This window comes from Macadamia integrifolia, chromosome 3, assembly GCF_013358625.1.
Source record: "Macadamia integrifolia cultivar HAES 741 chromosome 3, SCU_Mint_v3, whole genome shotgun sequence".
In the NCBI taxonomy this organism is placed as follows: domain Eukaryota; kingdom Viridiplantae; phylum Streptophyta; class Magnoliopsida; order Proteales; family Proteaceae; genus Macadamia; species Macadamia integrifolia.
The window spans coordinates 11,230,890-11,240,036 of record NC_056559.1 but is presented as its reverse complement, the minus strand read 5'-3'; positions in this window follow the sequence as shown (position 1 = coordinate 11,240,036).

The following is a 9,147-nucleotide window of genomic DNA, read 5'->3' as shown; positions in this document are numbered from 1 at the left end:
CTTCTTCCACCTTGTCAATATCTCTTCAAATCCTTCAAGATCAACATATAAATCATCTATTAAACCTTAGATTCATCATTTCAAAGGGGATTTACAAGATCTCAAGAAACCATACTCGAATCAAGGGTTTAAAGCTTGGATATGGTGAATGTTCACAAAACCCAACTTTGCTTACCTCTAACTGTAGATCTAGAGTTGAAGATCACTCTCCCGGCACCGGAATGGGAAGATCGAGCTTCGGCGCCGCTGAAATCCCTCTTTTCTTCCTCTTCCTTCTCTTCCTTTCTTCTTCCTTTTCTTTTCTCTCTCCTCTTTACTTCCTTTCTTCTTCCTTTTCTTTTCTCTCTCCTCCTTACTCTTCTCACCAACGTACGGGGGTAATAAATGGAAAGAAGAGAAAATCATAAAGCTATATATATAAGTCCTAATAAGTGAACAGTGCACATGGATGGGTCACTCAGGTGGATGGGTGTTCCCACCTGTCCTACCCACCTGAGGGCCAAACTTGGGATTTTGACCGGGTTCGACCCTCGTCGCGAACCCCACCCCCGGCATACGATGTAGCATACGTATATACCTTAAAATATGGATATAATACCTGCTTTATCCGTACATAGCCTTATGGTAGGTGCATGTACACGGCTTGGTCACTCCCGTCTCTTCTGGCACTGGCTCGGACTTGTCGGGCCAACCGGTGTTTAAGGTCACCCGTGCCATGATAGCCCATAAGGAACCTGTTCTAATTCTCTCTGGCTCGGTTCCTGCATGGTTAAACCGATTCAACCGCTTAATCAGACCGGGTTTAAAAAGTAGGGTATTACATTACCCCCCTTTCTGAAAAATTTCGTCCTCGAAATTGCGTACCTGGTTGGTCAAAAAGATGAGGGTACTTGGCTTGCATTTCATCCTCTACCTCCCAAGATGCTTCTTCAAGTGAGTGACCAGCCCATCGCACCTTTACATAGGAAATGGAGCGGTTGCGAAGGGTTTTCACCTTACGGTCCAAAATTTCAGCTGGCTGTTCTGTATAGGTCATATCAGCTTCTAGGTACTCTGGTTCCACGGGTAGTACATGAGATGGATCATGCACGTATCTCTTCAGCATGGATACGTGGAATACATTGTGAACATCCCCAAGTGAAGGTGGCAGAGCAAGCATATAGGCTACTGAGCCAACCCGGGATAAGATCTCAAATGGTCCAATGTATCTTGGGCTCAACTTCCTCTTTCTGTGAAACCTTTGCAACCCTTTAGTAGGAGAGATCTTGAGAAATACCTTTTCTCCTGGCTGAAATTCAATATCTTTTCTGCGGGTGTCCGCATAGCTCTTTTGACGGGACTGAGCTGCTTTAATCCGTTCTCTAATAATGTCGACTTTGTCACAAGTCATTTGTATCATTTCAGGTCCTAACATTCGACGTTCACCTACCTCATCCCAATACAAAGGAGTTCTGCACTTTCTGCCATATAACGCCTCATATGGAGCCATCCCAATTGTAGCTTGGTAACTATTATTATATGCAAACTCCATAAGAGGTATATATTCTTCCCAGCTGCCACTCATCTCCATTGCACATGCCCTGAGCATGTCTTCTAATATCTGTATGGTTCGCTCCGACTGACCGTCCGTCTGTGGGTGAAAAGTTGTACTCAAATTCAGCTGTGATCCCAAGGCACGCTGTAAGCTTTTCCAAAATCTAGAAGTGAACCTTGGGTCCCTATCTGAAACAATGCTCACTGGCACTCCATGTAAACGCACTATGTTGTCCATGTAAAGTTGTGCTAGTTTGGTCATGGAGAACTTGGTCTTGATAGGAATGAAATGAGCAGTCTTGGTAAGCCGATCCACAATCACCCATATCGCATCCATTCCCTTAGGTGTATTTGGTAGTCCGGTGACGAAGTCCATTGTAATCCCTTCCCACTTCCATTCTGGTACTGGGAGTGACTGAAGAGTACCATAAGGTCGATGCCTTTCAGCTTTTACTTTCTGGCAGGTAAGACAAGTCGCCACATATAAAGCTATGGTGACTTTCATGCTTGGCCACCAGTAACTTTGTTTGAGGTCTTTGTACATTTTGGTACTTCCTGGGTGAAGTGAGTACTCGGAGCTATGTGCTTCTCTCACTATCTTATCTTGTATATCCAAATCATCGGGTACACACAATCTGTCTCGAAACATCAATGCCCCATCACTGGCTAAAGTAAAATCTGGGTCGTTTATTGTTTGGTCTTGAACTTTAACTCTGATCCGCTGCAATTCAGGATCTAAAGGTTGCTTCATTATCACCTCTTGCCTAATTGTCGGATGCACCTATAGAGCCGTCAAGGATACAGTCAACCATTTAAGGTTTTCTGGTTGAGGTTCAAGCTCTGTTGCCCCTTCATACAAGAGGGTTTCATCCATTAGCATCGCCTCTTGCACGAGTGGTGAGCTGACTGCTAAGTATGAGAGCGACACAGTCTGTGTCTTCTGACTCAATGCATCTGCCACTACATTAGCCTTGCCGGGATGATACTGAATATCGTAGTCATAATCCTTCATGAGTTCAAGCCATCTTCTCTGTCTCATGTTCAGATCCTTCTGGGTGAAGAAGTATTTCAGGCTTTTGTGATCACTGTATATCTCACACTTCTCCCCATACAAATAATGTCGTCAGATCTTAAGGGCAAAAATGACTGCAGCTAGTTCCAAGTCATGAGTGGGGTAATTCTTCTCATACTCCTTTAGTTGTCGGGATGCATACGCTATTACCTTACCGCGTTGCATGAGAACACAACCCAGACCAACTTTGGAAGCATCGGTATAGACTGTCATTCCACCTGTGCCTTCAGGAATAGTCAGCACAGGGGCAGTCACCAACCTTTCTTTCAATTCCTGGAAGCTCTTCTCACATTCCTCTGCCCAGTTGAATTTCACACTCTTTTTAGTCAACTTGGTCATTGGTGCTGAGATCCGAGCAAAATTCTCGATGAAGCGCCGGTAATATCCAGCCAAACCCAAGAAGCTTCTATCGGTAACATTCTTGGGGCTTTCCCATTCCACTACTGCTTTCACCTTAGCAGGATCTACCTCGATTCCAGCTTTAGACACTACGTGCCCCAGGAATCCAACTTGTTCAAGCCAGAATTCACATTTACTGTACTTGGCAAACAACTGTTGATCCCTCAATCTCTGTAACACCATCCTCAAGTGTTGAGTGTGCTTCTCCTCGGTCTTGGAGTAGATCAAGATATCGTCAATAAAAACAATTACCCATTTGTTGAGCACATCCTGAAATACCCGATTCATTAGATCCATGAATGCTGCCGGTGCATTGGTTAACCCGAAAGATAACACTAGGAACTCATAGTGACCGTATCGAGTCCTAAATGATGTTTTGGGTATATCACTGCTCTTTATCTTGAGCTGATAATAGCCGGACCGAAGGTCTATCTTTGAAAATACTCTGGCTCCCTGCAACTGATCAAATAAATCATCAATGCGTGGCAATGGATACCGGTTCTTAATGGTTAGCTTATTCAACTCCCGGTAATCTATGCACATACGCAAACTACCATCCTTCTTCTTGACAAACAACACCGGGGCACCCCAAGGTGAAACACTTGGGCGAATAAACCCCTTTTCTAATAATTCCTGCAACTGCATCTGCAACTCCTTCAATTTAGCTGGTGCCATCCTATATGGAGCCTTAGATACTGGAGCTGCTCCAGGAGTCAAGTCTATGGCAAACTCCAACTCTCTATCAGGTGGTAAATGCATCAGATCATCTGGGAAAACATCGGGAAACTCTTTAACCACCTTTACTTCTTCTAGAGGTGTAACTCTTGCATCAACATCGAGTACCGAGGCTATGAAACCCTGACATCCACTTTCTAGCAACTTTACCGCTTGAAGAGCAGAGACAAGGACCTTCCTCACCCTTTTCATTGTATCTGCTCGGTATACCCACTCTTTCCCTTCGTCATCTGTCACCTTAATCAGCCTTTCCGCACAGATCACATTAACTCGATGAGCCGACAACCAATCCATACCCAATATAACATCAAAATTCTATATATTGAATTTAATGAGTTGTGCATCAAAGTTCTTCCCACTAATCTCCACTGGGCACGGCTCATACACTTCCTTCAACTGTGCAATTTTACCAGTAGGCATACTAACAATCATTCCATGGTCTAGGATCCTGGGTGACATCCCAAGTTTCCCTACAAATCTCTTAGATGCGAATGAATGAGTAGCTCCTGAATCGAATAAAACATAGGCTGGTATGCCTGATATGGGTAGGATACCTAGTATAACAATGTATAATTTCAGCAGGTCATCAATATTAATCATAATGAATTGCTTAATTTAAAATGTACCTGCAACTACTTCTGTACTGGCTTCAGCTTCCTCGGCTGATAGAGCATACATCCTTCCCTGCGGTTGATTTCCCCGAGGCAAGGGAGGTCGGTACGCAGAGGGCTGACTGGAGGGCAAGGCTGGTCTGGCCCGACAGTCTTTTGCATAATGCCCATATGAATGGAAATTGAAGCAACGAATCTGAGATGTCGGAACCAGAGCGGGGCCCCTCTGCACTTGACCCGTTGCAGATGGAGGTCGAGGTGGCCTTGGAGCCGTAGGTGCCACACTAGTGTTCGGGCGTAAAGAGGTGGAACCTGAACCACCAACTGGCCTAGGAGAGTAGCCAGATGGCCTATAGGGCTGCCTATACATAGGCCCCGAACTATATGATCCGCGGTATGCCTTGGAGGAATTTCCCATATCTGGGAATGGATTTGTTTTCTTCCATAGTCCAGGGGTGAGGGACTATTCACCCTTTTGCTTATCTTCCATGGTCTTGGCCTTCTGCACAATCTAGCCATATTCGGTTAAATCCAAGACCTCAAGCATAGACCCAATAGATGCTTTTAGGCCCTTTAGGAACCTTGCTGCCTTCTCTTCAGCTGTCCTCATATGCCTTGGGGGAAAATGGAACAAACTCTCAAATTGTTGTTGATATTCAAGGACAGTCTTACCTCCTTGAGTTAAGGCCATGAACTCAGTCTCCTTTCGGTCTCTGAAACTGCGCGGATAATGGTTGTCCAAGAACAACTCTTTGAACTGCTCCCAAGTGGGTTCTGGATGAGCAGCCAACAATATAGGCTTGGAGGCTTGCCACCAAGAATTTGCCTCTTTCTTGAGTTGCAACCCAGCACAAATGAGTTTCTGGGCATCCGTGCACTCAAGCACCTCAAATATCTTCTCTAATTCTTGGATCCATTGATCCGGTTCCAGAGGATCACTCCCCACCTTAGAGAATACAGGTGGTAAGTTCCTCTTGAACGACTCCACTACCCTTGACGTATTACTCGTCGCCGGGAAGTTAGGAGCATAAACAGGATAGTAGGAGTATGGAGGAGGCATCCCATACTGAGGAACACCGAATGGTGGGATTGGAGGTGTACCCCCCACTTGTGGTCCCGTTCCCGACCCTACAGGTGGGTCCTGCGGGGTGAGTACCCGAGGAGGTTGACCCGATTGAGAAAAGTCCAACTGTTGCTGGATGGTAGTCATAAATGCTTGCTGTTGCTGAAGCATTTGTTGCTGAAAAGCTTGTTGGGACTACTGAATTATTGTAGCAACATCTCCCGGTGTAATGACCAGTGGAGGGTCCGGGAGTGAAGTCATAGGTGGGTCCCCATATGCCCCACCCTGACCAAGGGTCTCTGGAGGTAGTGGAGGTGAGGTATGCCCCACAGAGCGGGACCTCCTGGGATTTTGTGGTCGACCGACCCGACGAGGACCCCGCGAGGTACCTCGGGCATTACTACCGGATCTAGTACGTACCATCGTATCCCTGTACCTGGAACATATCACGCACCATATTGGTTAAACACCGTAGAATTGATTTCAGCACACAATCATATGCCATTACATGAGGTGTTGTAGTGTATGATAGCCTGTAAATAATCGCAGCTCAATTCCAGGATACAGGCAAAGTCCCCAACAGACATGTCAATGGTCCCACTTGACCATAGCATATTAATTATAGGAATAATATCAATAGTGAAAATCAATGTAATCATGCTAGGAGGAGAGAAGGGAAAAAGAAAAGAAAAAAAAAAAAATTTTCAAAATTTCCCAACTGTCACAACCGGTGGGCTGCACCGGCGGGTAGGGGCCCGCCGATCGAGCCCGCCGGTCCTAGTACCTCACACCGGCGGGTGGCACCGACGGGTAGGGGCCCGCCGGTCTTAATGCCTCACACTAGCGGGTGGCACCGGCGGGTAGGAGCCCGCCGGTCATACCCGCCGGTCTTGCCCGTGTAAAAACACGAACAGGGCCCTACAGACCCTGTTCTGTCTATCACTTTCCCAATCTCCTTTTCTCCTTCTTCCTTTCTTCCTTGGGCGATCTTGGAGGTCTCCTCGGCGCTTCTACTCGCGGGTCCACTCATCAACTCGGCGCTTTAGAGAAGAGTCAACTCTCCCTTCTTCAAGTAAGTTTCTTCTTCTCCTCTTTTCCAGAATTTCCATTTGGGGTAAAATGCATGTATAGACTTCACCTTAGGTTGTCTTTCCATATTTTTCACCATAGAATAGTATTTCCATGTGATTGTGATGCTTCTACTATGGCCATTTGTAGTTTATAGGAATTTTGTCTCTTCATTTGGAGAAAACCCCAAGTTGTGCCCTAGGTTTCCAAATTTGGGGATTTCTTCAATTCTCACTCTTTTTCTCCAATTGATGACTCCTTTGTGATGCATTCCATTTGATTTGTGCTAGATATGCTTTAGATTTCATAGATTATCCATTATGCTTGGAATCCCCATGTATTCCCATGAAAATCCCCCCTTTGTATTGGTTCCCTTGGTTTTCATCCCATACTTGCATTCATGGAATTCCATAGTCTATTTGGGTATGTTCTTGCACTTTCATGATCCCGCTACTATGGCATTTTGCTCTAGAGCTAGGGTTTCAAGCTATTTTCCATTATGTTCGAATTTGCACATTGGACTTGAATTCCCTCGTTTTAGTTATGCTCTTTGCTTTTGCTGTCATTTTACTGTTTTGGCATGTTCCTCCGCATTGTAACCTATCGTGCATCATGTCCATAGGTTCCCTATCATTCCTAGCTTGTCGGCATTTCCATTTTGCGAGTAATTGGGTTTTGGATTTCCCCTTTTTAATGCTACTGTCATTTTCCTTTCGGTACTAACCCTACTTTCTTTTCTTATTGCCAGGATATCATCACGCACCGGCAAAGGACCATCATCCTCTGGCGTTAGACGCAAGACCACCGCTTCTAAGCGGAAGAGTGCGGAGACCAGCTCTTCAGCTCCTCGCACAGGGAGACCCGCACCTGCCCAGTCTGACCCTACAGACTATGATGAGGAGCACTTCCTCAGTGTAGAGGCTGCAGCCAACTGACCCAACTTCCTGAAGGGGTCAGTGATGATGGAGAAGACCGTGGTAGTCGAGGACTTCCACAAGGCTAGGCTTCAGGAGAGGTTCTCAGCATTGGGCTGGGACTCTATTCTTCATGTAGACCGACCGTACTACGAGCTGCTCGTCCGTCGGTTCTATTGTAACCTGGAGGTGTCGTATCCGTACGGGGAGTTCACCATCAGCAGCTTGGTGAAGGGGGTGGACATCCAGTTGACGGTGGGCACCTTGGCCAGTATCCTGGGTATATCGGCGGCGGGACACCGATACTACAGTCCCCCCAGGAGTAAGCCTCAAGGACCGTTCATGAGCCTGGTGACACCGGACTTCATCTACGAGACCATCTGCGGCAGCAGTAACCGCCCGGAGTCCGAGACATCCTTCTACCCTGAGGTTCGTCTATTCACCCGGTTGGTCCAGTTCAACCTACTCCCCAGGGGAGGTCATCGGAACCAGATGGGTTTCATGGCGGCTTTCATCGCATTCTACATCTTCACGGCCGCAGAGGGAGGTGGCAAGCACTTGTGCCTCCCATACATTATTCTCAGGACGATGGAGCACCATACTTCCCACCCAGAGGATGGAGGATTCCCTTACAGCAGGATCCTCACTAGGATCTTCGAGTTCTTCGGGGTGGATCTGAGCAGTGAGGAGGGGAAGACTCCGGCTGATAGGTTCGACCGGAGAAACCTCCTGAGGATGGGTCTCCAGACCCTCATGGATTCACCTCCGAGAGCAGGAGCTCAGAGAGGTAGGGGTAGGAGGGCTGCCCCTATGGAGGATGTCCCCATGGGAGAGGAGTCCAGTGAGGAGGATGAGGACTACGTTCCTCAGGACGAGGAGGAGGATCTGATGGGTGGTGGCATCCCTGAGGAGGCGCCTCAGGAGTCGAGAGGTCCTGGCCCTAGTTCTTCCAGAGCTGTAGCCCCACCACCTGGGAGTGGTGCCTACGACTTTGAGGGCATGACGTCCTCCATGCGGGCCTTGCAGGATGGCCAGGTTCAGCTACTGAGGCGGCTGGACGAGATTGTCTCCAGGGAGGAACGCATTATGGAGAGGCAGACCACCTTAGAGGATTCCTTCCTTAGGCTGGGTCAGGACTTGGACACCACGACCAACGCTATCTCAACAGATTTTGGCCGGCTTCGGAGGAAGGTACGGCTGGTGAACGCGAGGTTCGATTATTACGATCACCGCCTCAACGTCAACTCTAGGCCTCCGGCGAACGTGGTGATCATCGCTGATGACGATGATGACCAGTGAGGGCTTGGCTCGCCCACACCAGCTGTTTATTCATTTTCTCCTTTTGTAGACTTTGTTGTATATTTCATTTCTTATCATTCCTTGTATTTACGCTGTAACTGGATTCATTTATGGAATGATATATTTTTGGATAGTGGATTTTTGTGGTGAATTCATATGTGGAGTACTTGTGTGGTTTTGTTGTGATGTATTTTGCTATCTGTGCTCTTTGTTGTATTTATTATCTGTTGTTTATCAGGTATTTGTGTAAAATTTTTGGAAATCCCATTTTACGCCGTTATGCTGCCGAAATTTCGTCAAACTAGTACTTTATAGGTTATAGTACCAACCTAATTACCTTTGATCTATACTCACGCATGCCATGAATGCAACATATAATGCAACCCCTTTTTATACTTTCTTTCTTTGGCTTTTAATCTTTAAAGCTTTTATATTAACCCAACCCCATTTCCC